Source organism: Petaurus breviceps, unplaced genomic scaffold, assembly GCF_028583685.1.
Source record: "Petaurus breviceps papuanus isolate PSGF00001 unplaced genomic scaffold, PetGlider_PUasm1.0 178, whole genome shotgun sequence".
In the NCBI taxonomy this organism is placed as follows: domain Eukaryota; kingdom Metazoa; phylum Chordata; class Mammalia; order Diprotodontia; family Petauridae; genus Petaurus; species Petaurus breviceps.
In genome coordinates, this window is record NW_027185777.1 from 22441456 (window position 1) to 22456134 (window position 14679).

General features: G+C 41.2%; 1 long non-coding RNA gene across 2 annotated transcripts in view; it reads left to right on the top strand.

Moving 5' to 3' along the window:
- LOC138159986 (uncharacterized) overlaps positions 1-2002 on the top strand; it is an 80350-nt gene extending 78348 nt beyond the window's left edge. For both annotated transcript variants that reach the window (XR_011168037.1, XR_011168038.1), the window contains one exon: positions 1730-2002. This is a non-coding gene — a long non-coding RNA (uncharacterized lncRNA). The remainder of the gene's footprint in view (positions 1-1729) is intronic.
- The last annotated feature ends 12677 nt before the right edge of the window (positions 2003-14679 follow it).

The window sequence follows — 14679 nt, forward strand, 5'->3', positions numbered from 1 at the left end:
CTTCCTTCCTTCCTTCCTTCCTTCCTTCCTTCCTTCCTTCCTTCCTTTCTTCCTTCCTTTTTCTTTCTTTCCTAATTTCAAGAGCCTTCCCATTTCTCATGTAGATGAGTGGATACAGAGATAAAACAAAGTCCAGGTGCCAGGGTCCTTGTCTCTCCTACTTAGCCACATTCCTAGACCTTCATATGTGGATATGGCCAGCACAGTTTGAAATGACTTTGAGTTTACCCTTCCATTTATATACACACCCCTCCCTGCTCATCACTGTCATCGCCTATGGTCTGAATCCTTGGCAGTGCTTCATTCTTGAAGAGGATCAATGACATCATGAGAATGTTTTTTTTTTCTTTTTGGAGGGGGGTGGGTAAATGAAGGTGTCTTCCTGGATTTCCAGATTCTTCCAAATCACTGATAATAAGAGAAATGCAAAATAAAGTAATGCTGAGTTTTCACCTCAATCCATGCAAGTTTGCAAAGAAGAGAAATGATGGGAATGATCAGGGTGGAAGGACTGTGGGAAGATAGGCACATTACTTGCATAATGGCAGAATTGTAAAGTGTGAGACAACCATTTTACATTCCAATGTGCATTATGCTAAAAAAAAAAATTAACCCTTTTGACCCAGAAATCCCACTATTGGACATATACCTTAAGGAATTCAAGGATAGAAACTAAGAGCCAATATATCCCAGATTATTCATAGAAGCATCTTTTGTGATAACAAAGTATTGGAAAGAATGTGTGTCCCTATTTATTAGAGAATGGGTTTTTTTGTTGTTGCATCTAGGTAATGTAGTGGATAGAACACTGGCCCTAGAGTAAAGAAGACCAGAGTTCAAATGTTACTTCAAACACTGTTTGCCTCAGTTTCCTCATCTGTAAAATAAGCTGGAGAAGAAAATGGCAAACCACTCTAATATCTTTGTCAAGAAAACTCTTAAGTGGGGTATGAAGAGTCAACCATGACTAAAAGTGACTAAACAATAACAAATGGGATATGAATATAATAAAATATGATGATGAAGTTAAGAAATGACAAATATGCCAGATTCAAGAAAATGTGGGAAGATCTGTGTGAACCGGAACAGAAAAAAACAAGCAGAGCTAAGAAAATAATACTACCACAATGTAAATGAAAATATCACTAAAGAAAGGACTGAGTAATGGAAAAATCAATAAAAGTCCTGAAGAAGAGATAATGAAACCATACCCCCTCTTTCCCAGTAGAAGGATATGGGACTTTTAGTGCAGAATATTGTAGAAGAGGTTTTTCTTTTGAATGTTTTTACTTCATCATTTTTTCTTTTTACGAGAGAGGGTCCACATGGGAAGTAACTATAACGTAAAATGGAAGGCATTAATGAGACTTGCGATCTGGCAGAGGCAGGACCTGTAGTGACTGAAAGGCCAGGTTAGGGCCACAGCTGTCTGCAGCCCCAAATCTCCAGAGTGACAGAGGCCCAAAGAGGTCATTAGACCAACACCACTGGAAAAGAGTAGGGGGAAACAACTCTTTGGGGAGACGGACAAAACCTTTGAAAGATGAGGGCTTCTGCCTGGCAATGCATTAAACAGAAACAGCAGGCGAGCCTGCAAACTACTGTCTCTTAATCGGTGTGTGAAAAGGGGGAGGGGGAAATCCAGCCCTCAAATTAAAGTCAATAATACACTGAGAACTTAGTTTGTGGTTTTATAGTCACTCCAATCTTTTTTACCCCGATTTAACAGGAGCATCAGCAGAGTTGCACGACCAGGCTACAAACTTGTAAACCCAGAATCTGGACTGTTTCCATAACAGCTTTGTAACATCTCCCATCGAAAGGGCGTCATGATGGACTGCAACAGAGCCAACTGGCCATTGCAATGTTTTGTGTCAAAGATCTGCTTATTCAAGCCTTCAGACGGCTCGCCCCATAAATCAGACCAGTTACAATGTTTTGTTTTCATTAACATCTCCATATTCCAGATTGACATAATAAATTCTAGTGGTTGTTAAGAGCTGTTTGGGGGCTTTGTGTCCTGCTGCTTTCACAGTGTTTTCTCCCCCACTGATCTGCTCCTGGGGATACATTGTCATCCACCAAAGCTGCAGGGCTTCTTTTGGAAGCTGAACCCTTTGGATTGAGTTGGGGAGTGGGCTTGAAGGAGGGCTGGAAGGGAGGCAAACAGTTTTCATGGGTAAAAAATGTAAACTTTCTCTTTTCTGGTACCTTATGGTGTATTTATGACTGCTTGTGCTAGTTACCAAACTAAGGGAATAAGATGCAAAATTTATAAAGTTTTTTTTTTTTTTAAATAATCTGGATTCAAAGGGAATGAGAGAAGTGTGACTCCTGGCTTGGACCTCTTTATTTTAAAGCATGACGGTCCAGGAGTCTTAAGATTTTGAGTTAGAATTTCATCATATTCCAGTTAAGGGACCTGAGGCCCAGAGAAATTAGGAGGCATGCCTATAGTTAGAGATCTGGGAACTGAACTCAGAAACTCTGACTCCAAGTTCAGAGTTTGTAGACTTGGAAGGGACATTAGAGGTCATGTAGACCAACGCCCTCAGTTTACAGGTGAGGAAACTTCGTCTCAGAGAAGTGACATAATTTGTCCAAGGTATCACAAGTAAGTGGTAGAGTGAGGATTTGAATCCATGACCTCTGATAACAGGGAAATCCAAGGAACTTTCTTTCCACTCCACCACCATGGTACTCCAGGGTTCAATCGCCTCATCTTTCTGATCCTCAGTTTCCATATCTGTAAAAAGGAAGAGGTTAGACTAACTGTGACGGTCCCTTCCAAATCTTATGATTCATGATTCTATAATTCATATTAGTAAGACCCATTTGTGTTTTGAAGAAAGTCTGAGACACATGGGTAAGGATGCACAAAATCAAATTGAAAAGTGAACAATACAGATAGCTTTGACACTTGGTATCTGTAACCTTAATAGGATTTAAGATCTTCCCTGCCCATTAATAGACCTCAGGTGGAGCCCATTAAGGGAAGCTTGCTTAAGGGAGGCTTGCTTGTAGGAAGGCTTTCACACTTGTTGCTAATTTCTAATTAGGCAGATGAGACTCTGCTTAGCCCTTAAGGAGTGCGCTTCCTCCCTGCCCCCCTTGAAAAACCCAGATGCTAGTGTTTCTTTCTCTCTCTGGTAACTATGTATGTATTGCCTTGGTTAGACAGTTGGATCTGCCTGCTGATCTGTGATAATTTCTCAGATAGTTAGAAGCCCTGTCGGTCTTTTGTATTTTCTCTATTTTCTTTGTTGGGGTTTTCTCTGAAGTTCAGGGTGCTGATTTTTTCCCTTAACTAAAGAATGTAATAAAAAAGATTGTTGACCCCTTGAACAGCTATCTTTCCTAGTAAAGCAGTTCCAAGAACCTGTGCTAGAAGCCATCCTGGGTGTGCCAGTGTGGTTTCTGATACAGCATCACATACACACACATGCAAGAAGATAATTTCATTTGGTCTGTTTCCAGGGGCTTCAGGGTAGTATTTTTACCAAATTCAACTGAACTGCCTTGTTCATGACAGTAACAGATTGATTGGTTCTTGTCCTTTGTTCTCAAAGAGGCCCAAAATGGCATCACCATGTTGGAGTCAAGGTACAATGTGTCCAGCTGTGACTGATCGGACCAATATGAGCTCAGAAGGCTCTCATAGAGGTCGGGAACAAATAGTCTAGATAAATAAAGATGGAGAGAATAATAAATAAAAAGAAAAAACCCCAAAAAATAAAAGAATAAAGATGGAGAGAGATAAAGGGAATCTGTAAGAATCCCTTTAAGAGTTCCACACCTTTTTTTTTTTTAACAATTGTGTCTTTTTTTTTAAGTTTTGAGTTCCAAATGCTATCCCTCTCTCCCTTCCTCCCCTCCCTCCTCCCTGAGACAGTAAGCAATCAGATATAGGCCATACACTGTAATCATGTAAAACACTTTCATATTAGTCATTTTCTACAAGAAGACTAGAATAAAAGAAAAAGAGTGAAAGACAGAAAGTGAAAAATATCATGCTTCGGTTATATTCAAACAATATAAGTTCTTTCTCTGGAGGAGGATAGTATGCTTCATCATGAGTCCTATGGGATTGTCTTGGATTGTTATGTTGCTGAGAATAGCTAAGCCATTCACAATTCTTCATTGTACAATATTGCTATTACTGTGTATAACTTTCTCCTGGTTCTGCTCACTTCACTTTGCATCAGTTCATGTAAGTCTTCCCAGGTTTTTCTGAAATCATCCTGCTTGTTATTTCTTATAGCACAATAATATTCCATTACACTTTAATGCAGAAGTTCTAAAACTTTTATGTCATGGATTCCTCTGGCAGGCTTATCATCATCATGAATGGGGAAGGGGTGGGACTAGATGACTGATGTGGACCCTTCCCACTCAAATTCTATGATGTTCTCATCTGCAATACTATCAGCAGTTGGGACTAGTCATTTCCTTTCCCAGGGGAATACTTCTCCCTGACTCTTCTCTAGAGGAGTACTTGAGAGGGGGTTAAAGCTTACAATTCAGCTCCGGATTAGGGTGTCCCCATTTCTGACCACGCCTCCTACTATGCTCTTATTAACTGGGATATCACTAATTGCCCTGCAGACCTTCTGAAACATCTGTGTCATCAGTATTGTATTGGTTCAAGATGGATTTGACATTTTGATGATCTCTTCTTCCCAGCATCCAGGTAGTGTCTCCCATAGGGATATACCAGAGAGGTCAAACACATAGCCTACAGGGCAATGAGTGTGAATCAGATTAAAATGTAATTGGAAAATACTTAATAAAATAAATGAAGATGCAATAGAATATAGCTAATATTAATGTGTGGTTTTCAAAGTCAATATGAAGGCAGCTAAGTGGTATAGTAGTTAGAGTGCTGGGCCTGGAGTTAGGAAGACTCATCTTCAGGGGTTCAAATATAGCCTCAGACACTTTCTAGCTGTGTGATCTTGGGCAAGTCATCGAACCTTGTTTGCCTCAGTCTCCTCATCTGTAAAATGAACTGGAGAAGGAAATGGAAAACCACTCCAGTATCTCTGCCAAGAAAACCCCACAGGGTGTCACAAAGAGCTGGACATGACTGAACAAGTCGATATAAGACCTGTAGGAATCCTTAAGTGATTTTGACACCATCGGTCTAGGGGTTCAGGAGAGCATCCTACCCTTTTCCCAATCATCACTAGGTCCCAACTATCCTGAATATAGAACTATTGAAATTCCCTAGAACTGCTTCCCAGAACATCTAGGGGAGCACAGCTTCCCCTCTTGTACTGTTGTACACTAGGGAGAGAAATATTTGTAATATCACTCTGGAGATATTTGTGATTAAGTCAAAGCTGTAATCCTACCTGAGAATTATGAAGGTCATAACTGTTTTACCACTGTTTTCATTGGTAGTTCTAGGAATTCTAACAAGTTGACCCTATTAATTCTGTAATATTAAGAATGTTTAACATAGTGTCCTTTCTTTGGAGAAAGTAATTGTTGGTTGACAATGTCACATGTGGAGAATACACAATGCATCACAGCATGGCACCACACCACACAACACCGTGCCAGCTTTCACTTTTAAGAGAGCCATCTATACTTCGATCCTTCTACCTTCGGTGTCACATAAAGGACTCGACCTATAGTGACATTGCAGGCTAGTTGAGGAGGAGAGAAAGGCAAAGAATTATCTGCAGGCAATTCTCACTTTGTTTAGGAGAGTTTGAAAAACTTGATCCATATCCCAATAGCCCCTAGCCTGTGTGGGGAAGCCAAGTGAGAGGAGATAATGTTTTAATCAAAGAAAGCCCTCCTGACAGTTACATTGTGCAGACACAAACAGTCGGGGATAGGTTTTCCCAGATTTCCTTTTTGAACCCATAAAGAAAATAAAACACATATGTGGGGAATCCAGTCTGAAGAGTGCTGTTCTTAGCTTTTCTGTATTCAAATTAAGGCTGAAAATCTAATCACTTTGGGCCAAGTATTGAAATTTTTATGATGTTCTGAAGACAAGATATTTATCATTCATTTTATTCTCACATTTCTTTCATCAAAATCAAATCACTGGTTATTACCCACTTCCTCTGAAGCAAATTGTCCCAGAGTCTGTCCCTAGTGGAGGCAAATGGTTAAAATAACAGGTGGCTTATGGGATTTGACTTTAATTAAATATTCTAGGTAGTTAGGAATTAGCTTTCAATTTGGGCCCTAATCAAAGCTCCAATTTCATTGAAGCTACATTGTGAATATCCTTCCCTCTTCCTTTTAATCTTGTGTCCACTTACTCTTTCCCAGTTATATTATCCTTCAATCTTTGAGCAGTTTGTCTCATACATGTTAATAAAATGAATACAAGATGTACAGTATGGTTGTTTTTCATATGCAGTCTTGGTTCGCATTGATTTGGGAGAGAGGATATGGTAGCAGGAAGTCCTCTGACTTGGACTCAGGGCCAAAAGAAAAACCTATGCATCCTGCCTTTGAGCCTCACCTTCTTCTTGTGTGAAATGGGAATCATAATACTTACGGAATGCACCTCACCAAGGTGTTGTGAATAGCAGATGAGATAATATATGTAAAGCATTTTTTTTTTACTCTAAATAGTATATGTATGCTATCGTTACAGTTATGGATCTATTACACTCATCTGATTTTTCCAATTAGAGTATAAGCACTTTGAGGACAGAAATTAAATTTAATGTAATTCACAAATACTTATTATGTGCAAGACCTCTCCAGGGGTACTCTAGCTCACTTTCCAGAATCATTGCTCATTGCCCTTTTCCTTAAACAGCATCAATCTGTTGCCTTCATTCCTTTGCATAGGCTGTGCCTCATTTGGGAATTCCCTCTCTGCCCCCTGGAATCCTTAGCTTGTGTTAAAGTTCAATTCTAGTCCCATTTCTAGCAGAAAGCTTATCTTCATCCCTCTTCAGTTACTGGTGTCCTTCCACAGAAAACACTTTACATATTTTTGCATGAAATTATCTATTTGCACATTGCTTTTCCTCACTCTCTAAAAAAATGTTTCAGGGCTAGGGTTGTTTGTCCTTGTACCCTTTGAACAGAGGGTCAGGCAGGTGGTATGGTGGATGGGGGGAGGGGGGGAGAGACTTGGAATCAGGAAGACTCACTCATCCTCCTGAGTTCAAATCTGGCCTCAAGCACTTACTAGCTGTGTGACCCTGGCCAAGTTGCTTAACTCAGTTTGCCTCAGTTGCCTCATCTGTAAAGTAAGTTGGAGAAGGAAATGGCAAATCACTCCAGTTCTTTGCCAAGAAAACTCTAAAAGGGGTCATGAAGAGTTAGATGACTGAACAAAAATCCTTAGAACCTAGCAAAATGTTTGAAACATTGTAGGTTCTTAATAAATATTTGCTGAATGATGCAGATCTGAGATGAACCAGAGGGAGGTATGTTATCTTCCTGAGAGATATTATATATACATACATATGTGTATATATGTATATGTATGTGTGTACACATATATAAATGTGTATGTATATGTGTGTATAAATGTAGTTATATACACGTGTGTGTATATATGTATATACACATACAGGAGGAGAGATATTGAGCTTCTCAAGACGTAGTGAACCAAACAACTGGTAACCTTCCTCTAACAATTCATTTAGGGATTGATTAAATGACCAGAAGGAAGCCAAAAGCATTGAATTACCAATGTCCTGGGCAAGAAACTGAAGACCTAAGAGGCGCAGATGGTACCTCCATTACAGCTACTCACTGATGGAAGGTAAAATGGAAATGTGGGAAGTGAGCAGCTTGTTAAGAATATGGTGTCTGTGGATGGGATTTGGATTTCTGGACCACAAATTATAATACAAAAATCAATGGGTCCCGAGTGAGGGGTAGATGGAGTGTGTCTAATGATGGTTGATGAAATCAATCTGTAACCCTAGAGAACGGGCTTATGTAATGACATTGCATTTAAAAAGGATTCAATGTAAAGTTCTATACTTGGGTTTAAGAAAATCACCTTGATCAGTACAGGATGGGATAGGTATGGCTGGATAAGGGTCCCCATGAAAAGGTCCAAGGGCTCAAGTATGAGTCAACAGTGTTGCCCAGTGACCCAAGAATGTTCATCTAATGTTCATTTTATGTAATTTAATGTTCCAAATGAGGGAGATGATAACCTCCAGCCAGATTATGCCTAGAGTTCTGGGTTCAATTCTGGGTTCCAAATTGTAGGACGAACATTAATAAACTGGAAAGAAACCAGGGGATGATGATCAGAAAAAATGAGAGGACTGGGGAGTGTGACATATGAGTATCATATGAAGGGAATAGGAATATTTACACTTGAAAAGAGAAAACCTTCGGGGGAATAGATGTGAATGGCAAAATAAACTTGTACCTTCTAAACTAGGTGCAATGGATAAAAATGGATAAAAGCTACAGAGAGACAGATAAGGAAAATCAATTTGATATAAGTAAATATTTCCCAACAATTTAAATTCTCCAAAGGCTGAATGGGCTACCTTAAGAGGCATGGGGAATTCAAAAGGTCTTAAAGCAGGGGTTGAATTCCGACTTGTAGGGAACACTGGAGAGATTTCTGTTCAGGAGTGGTGTTAGATTAGCTGGCCTCTGAGGTCAGCTCTAAATCTATATCTTTCTGAGATTTCATGATTCTGTAACTGCTGTGCGATAATACTGGGAGGATTGTTGGGAGTACAAGTATAGAAGGTGTTGGATGCCATGCTAAATATGGTCAATTTCATTCTACAGAAAATGTGAATGTTTTTGAGCAGGAGAACTACACAGTCAGACTAGGAATATTGTTTTAGTGAGATTCGAGGCAGGTGAGGAGGCTTATAGACTGGGTAAGAGGTAATGAGGGCATGAACAATGGTGGTGGCAGGAAATGTGTGTGGAGTGATGATGAATGCAAAAGAGAATGTGGAAGTTTAGTCTAGCACAGTGAAAACAGAGCTAGATTTGCATTAAAAATTGGGTTCAAGGGGAGGTTAGGTGGCACAGTGAATAGAGCACTGGTCCTGGAGTCAAGAGGACCTGAGTTCAAATCCAGCCTCAGATACTTAATACTTACTAGCCGTGTGACCTTGGGCAAGTCACTTAACACTGATTGCCCTACCTTCCCCCCTCCAAAAAGCAGAAAAAAAAAAAAAGAATTGGGTTCATATCTCAGTTCTGTTACTTGATACCCATGCAACCTTGGGAAGGTGTCTTAAGGTCCCTGGCCAACAATTGCCTCTTTGTAAAATGAAAATATTGAGCTAAGTGTTCCCTCTCATTCTAAATCTGTTATTCTACAATCAGCAAGGCTTGATTGGATTACCACATTTCACCCCAATGCTATGGGCCACAGGGTGTCTGAACCCTGCTGGTGCTGAATAAAGGGCTGTGAACAATGATGGTAACAGGAAAGAAACCACCACTGTTTGGGGGCTGACCTGAGGTCTGACGCAGACCTCTGCTTGTGTGGCCTTGTATTCATTAAGTAGATGAACTGCCCCTTTAAATCTTGAGGTGGGGGATACTGGCTGTCAGCTTGGTCTTCTGATGAAGGTTGGAGGACTGAGTCTCAGACAAGATGGAGAATGTTGGACTATAAGCAAAATCAACAGAAATCTAGATGTCCTAACGGGGGAGCTGGAAATGTAATGCTGTTGTTCAGTGGGAAAGCAGTCGGCTTGAAGCTGGGATACGGACTTTTTTTAATTCCTGGGTCCAGATCTGTGATTCCATTTGTATGGGGAACAATTTGTCTCCAGTTTTCAGTCTTAGGGAATTGTCTGTGGCACCTAGTGATTAAGCAATTTGCCCATTTACTCATACATCCAGCAATTTTTAAGAGGTATGATTTAACCCAGGCCTTCCCGAATCCAAGGATCTTCCTCCAGCTTAAGGGTTCTTAGCCTGGGATCCATAGATCCCTAAAAGATCTAGGGAGAGATTTCAGAGGGCCCATGAACTTGGATTGCAAAATAAAACTTAAATCTTCATTTTCACTACACTCTAACAGTAATCTAGCCTTTCCTTCCCTTTTAATTATGGGCAGCAAACATTATTCTGAGGAGTCGATAGATTTTACCCACGTGGAGTCTATGACCAAAAAAAAAAAAACCATGAAGAACGCCTTGTCCAGCCTCCACACACTACTACTGCCTTTTGTGCGGACATAGCAGACTGGGGCTCCATAGCAGCGCTGCACAGGCCCATGAGGCCTCACTCCTGCTGAGCACGGACATGGCTCCATATTTGAATATTTGGTTCTAGTTTGATGATGCACAATTTTAAAAGTATTATAAGGAAATATTGATGGCATTATTCAGCTTGGAAAAGAGAAGGCTCAAGATTGCCTGATGCCATTCTTCATTTAGTTCTAATCCAGGAGGCAGTGACCAGGTACTCTCTATCCTGGATTCTCAAGGAGAGAAATGGGTTTAAGCTCCAGCCTGAGGCATTTGTGTTTGGCATAAGGAAAACTTGTTTGTTTATTGTTGTTTGCCCTTCATTCCTGAAGAGGAATGATGACATTAGGAAGGTGATGTCTATTGTGAGAAAGGCTAAATCACAATCCTGTGGAGATTAGCATGCAGGGAAAGGTTTTCAAATTACCTTTCTGGAGTTCTCCAAACAGGGAACTTCTTGACTCCTAGGTCATGGGGTGCTGGTACGACTCCTTCCAGTTGTCCAGAGCCTTGGCTAATCTGATGATAGTGGCCTTCCTCCATGGACCTAGGCCTTGCCATGAGGCAGGATGTACCAATCAATTGCCTTATGACCCTATTCAGAATCTCCAAGGCAAAACATACTGCCTTGGCCACCACTCCCTTACAAAGGTTATTTCCTCCTATTAGAATGTAAGCTCCCTGAGAACAGGAACTATTTTATATTCCCAGTGCTTCTCACAGAGCCTGGCAGAGAGTAATAGCTTAATAAATTTGTTTAATTCCCAGCCCCTAGCCTAGTGCTGGAGCACAAAGTGACCACTTAATAAATGCTTGTTGATTGATCTCAAATAGATAGGTTCAGTTCAAATAATAACAATAGCTCACATTTACACAGTTCTTCAATATTTTAGGATCCTTCTTTTATTATCCCCAATTTACAGAGAAGGAAACTGACTCTCAGAGACATTAAGTGACTTGCTTGAGGTCATACACTGTATAAGTGTGGCAGAATTTGAATCCAAGTCCTCTCACATCTTCATTTATCTAAGGCAATTTTAGATTGTGGCATGTCTTCTCAAGTTTTTTCTCTGCTCTGTTCCTAAAGCTGATCAGTAGAAGCCAAGGGCATAGCCCCAGAGCCAGCAAAGTGGGAGATAGTCTATGATTTATTGTTGTTCCATCGTTTGCAGTCATAGCCAATTCTTTGTGACTCCATTTGGAGTATTCTTGGCAAAGATGCTAGAGTGGTTTGCCATTTTCTTCTCCATTTCATCTTATAGATGAGGAAACTGAGGCAAACGGGGTCAAATGACTTGTCTGGGATCACACAGCTAGTAAGTGTCTGAGGTCACATTTGAACTCAGGTCTTCCTGACACCAGGCTTGGCACTCTGTTCACTGCACCGCCTTGCTGCCCTGGACAAAGAGCCAAGTGTAATATGGGTAGTCCAGCTCTGCTGCTGTCGGGTACTAACCTGTCTTTGTGCAGTCAGGATGTTTCCCTGATACCTTAAATCCAAATGCCTCTTCTTAATCCTCTTCCCTTCCAAATCCTCAGCTGCTAAGAGACAGGTGGACATGCTATGCCCTGAATGTGTAATACTGAGCCCCTCCCCTTGGTAACCCCCAGTGCCACTGCTCTGAAAGCCTGTGGGTCTGCTGCCCTACATACTGTCCAGTTGCTAGGTCCTGTGCAGAGGTAACAGCCTTTGAATTAGTATCAAAGGGACACTCCTGACTTCATTTTCATCCAATTCTTATAAACTCAATTAAAAATCCATTCCGCTGCTCCAAAATGTAATCGTGCTCTGACTGTAAGTGACCACCTATGGAGAGATGGGCTTTATTGTAAAAATAGTCCAGTAAGTGGCTTAAAGTCTTAGAGCCAGGGTGGAAGATTCAACTTCCTTATTAGAGGTAGACTTTCCAGGGCAAATCCAAGAGATGGCACAGCACTCCTCCTTGAAAAATAATGCCTTCACTCAGACCATGTGACGACATTGACAAAGATGGGCAGTGATGTCTCATTTCACTTCCTTGCTTGGATGATCTGTGAGTAGAAAAGTCAGGTGCCAAATTGGTCTAAGAACATTAGCCAGCTTCAGAATCAAAGCATCTAGATCCCAGAGAATAGAAACGTGCCTGATATTCCAGCAGCCACGGGAACAGGCCACGTGCATCAGAGCACAGAGTGGTTCTTCCAAAGCAGTCTTCCTGGGCTAGTCCAGTCCTTTGACCTTGACCTTGCAAGCTTCTTTATCCATTCAGTTCTTGACTCTTTCATCCTCTGCTGGCAGATTCGAGGTTTAGCTTATGGTCAGGGGTCACTGAATTAATCAAGCAAAACAAGAGCTTTGCTGATGTTTGAGAATTTCTCAGTGTGACCTAATTCTCAGTTGCAGCTTTCCACAAATTTTCCATTTTCCCCCCTGCCGTTGTTTATAAGAGCAAGTCACTAAACTGAGATCAAATGGTTAGCAGAGCCAAGAAACAGCAGAAGCTACAGAGGGCCCTGAAGAGCAAAGGAAATAGGATCTCCAAGCATCCCTGGCACCCTCCCCAGGGTGCTCAAGGTGGTCTGGCAGTGGGGCCCTGCCAGGCTGGTGGGGCCCAATCTTCCAATTGCCTCAGGAGTAACTTTAGGGAACGTTCACTCAGCATCTGGTCTACATCAAGGAGCTCCATCGAGATGCTTCTTACTGCCGCCCTAGGAATGCTTATGGAAGCCATGATGCAGACCTTGGCGTGTGGCCACTTGGACTTGATCTTGAGTGGGTGATGATCTCAGTTGCAGTTGCTCTATGTGTATGCTTTTGGGGAGGGGGAGGAAGAAGGAGAGTGAGGGAAGACTGAGCAGGTGGAATGGGGGTGAGGGTTACCTCATTTGGCTATAGAACAGTAGAAAGAAAAGCTGGATGAGTTAGTGGCCCGAAAAACTATTTATTTATCATATTTATAGAATACTTCATGCCTTTCAAAATACTTAACAATACTCAATTGAATGTAGGTTCCTAGAGGGCAAAGATTAGATGGTTTTTGTCTCTGTATCCCCAAACCAAGCACAGTGCCTGGTATACAGTGGGCACTCAAAAAATCTATTTTGAATGAATAAATAAACTATATTATCTGTCTTCCCACAGTCCCAGAGCTTGGGTACATTATATGGGTCATCTTATTCCCTTTTGGCAGATGAAGAAACTGAAATCCAGAGGTATTAACTAATTTGCCCAAGGTAACCTCACTGGTTAATGTCATGATCCAAACTAGAATGCGGATTTCATGATTTCTGGTTCAGTGCTCTTTAAAAAATAATACTAATGTCATCTGCTTTGAAATTTCCCAATTTATTCCTCCCTGTGCTGCCATTTAGAGAGCCATTCATTATAAAAAAAAAGAATAAAAAAGAAAGGGGGAAAAGGCAGACGGGCAAAATGAACCAACACATCTACCAAGGCTGACCTTACGTGCCATGTTTCCTATCCAGTCTGCCGCCTCTACAGAGAAGGGAGGCGAGTACATTCATGTATTTCTTCCTCCAGGTTACATCAATCATTATAGACACCATTCAGTGCATAACTTTGCTCTTTCCATCAACATTATTGTGGTTCTTGTGTAGGTCCAGACAGTCTTTCTTTTGTACCGTTTCACCAGAAGTCCCAGGTTCTGATTTTCCACCCCCACCTTCATTATCCAGTTGGAAGGAAATGCTACACATTGCCTGGTTCATGGTTCCTCTGTAGCTTTGAAGCCTCCGGCTCAATGACAGACTTTTGGAGAGTCTTCTTTTGCCCTTTGATATTCACTATTAGTAAAACAGGAATAACTACCAAATCTTCCCATACCCCAACACAAGGACATCAGTCCTTTCTGGGCTGTGAAGTTCACTTCTTTTCCCTGGACTAATAGGCAAGTCCCATTGGATCTGCATCGCTAAGTACATGCCCTTCTCCTACATAAAAGGTAGGAGTTTCCCCTGCAGAGTGGAGGTCTCTCCTATGAGGAAGAGGAGTCTGCCTTCCTGAAGAGTATCTCAGAATCTCATTCCTGGGAAATAGGTAGCAATAAAATGAAAATAATGAAATGTTACACCCACCCCTCCTACCACCATCACCACATGAATATGCTGTGAGGATGAATGAGATCATGTCTCTGACATACTAAGTTCCTGGAGCAAAAAAGATATAAAATCTCCTTTATTATCATCATAAACTCGTCCTTGTTGGTAAATTCCTCTAGGGACCAGCAAGTTGAGTTGAACTTTTGACTTCATTCCAACATTACAGACCCGGAAGTAGGCGATGGCCTAGATCTCATAAATTGGATGATTGCATTCAAAGAACTGTCATCAATAATGCAGTGACTTGGCAGCCTTTAGTGATGGCGCCTCTGGGGGATTGTATATGACTCACCTTAGGTTTCTTTGTAATCTGACTTCTGGGCTGATATTGGGAAGGAAGACACAGGGAAGGAAGGAAGGTTTTCTATGTTTCTGATTACAGAATAAGGTTCAGGTGCCAGGTTTC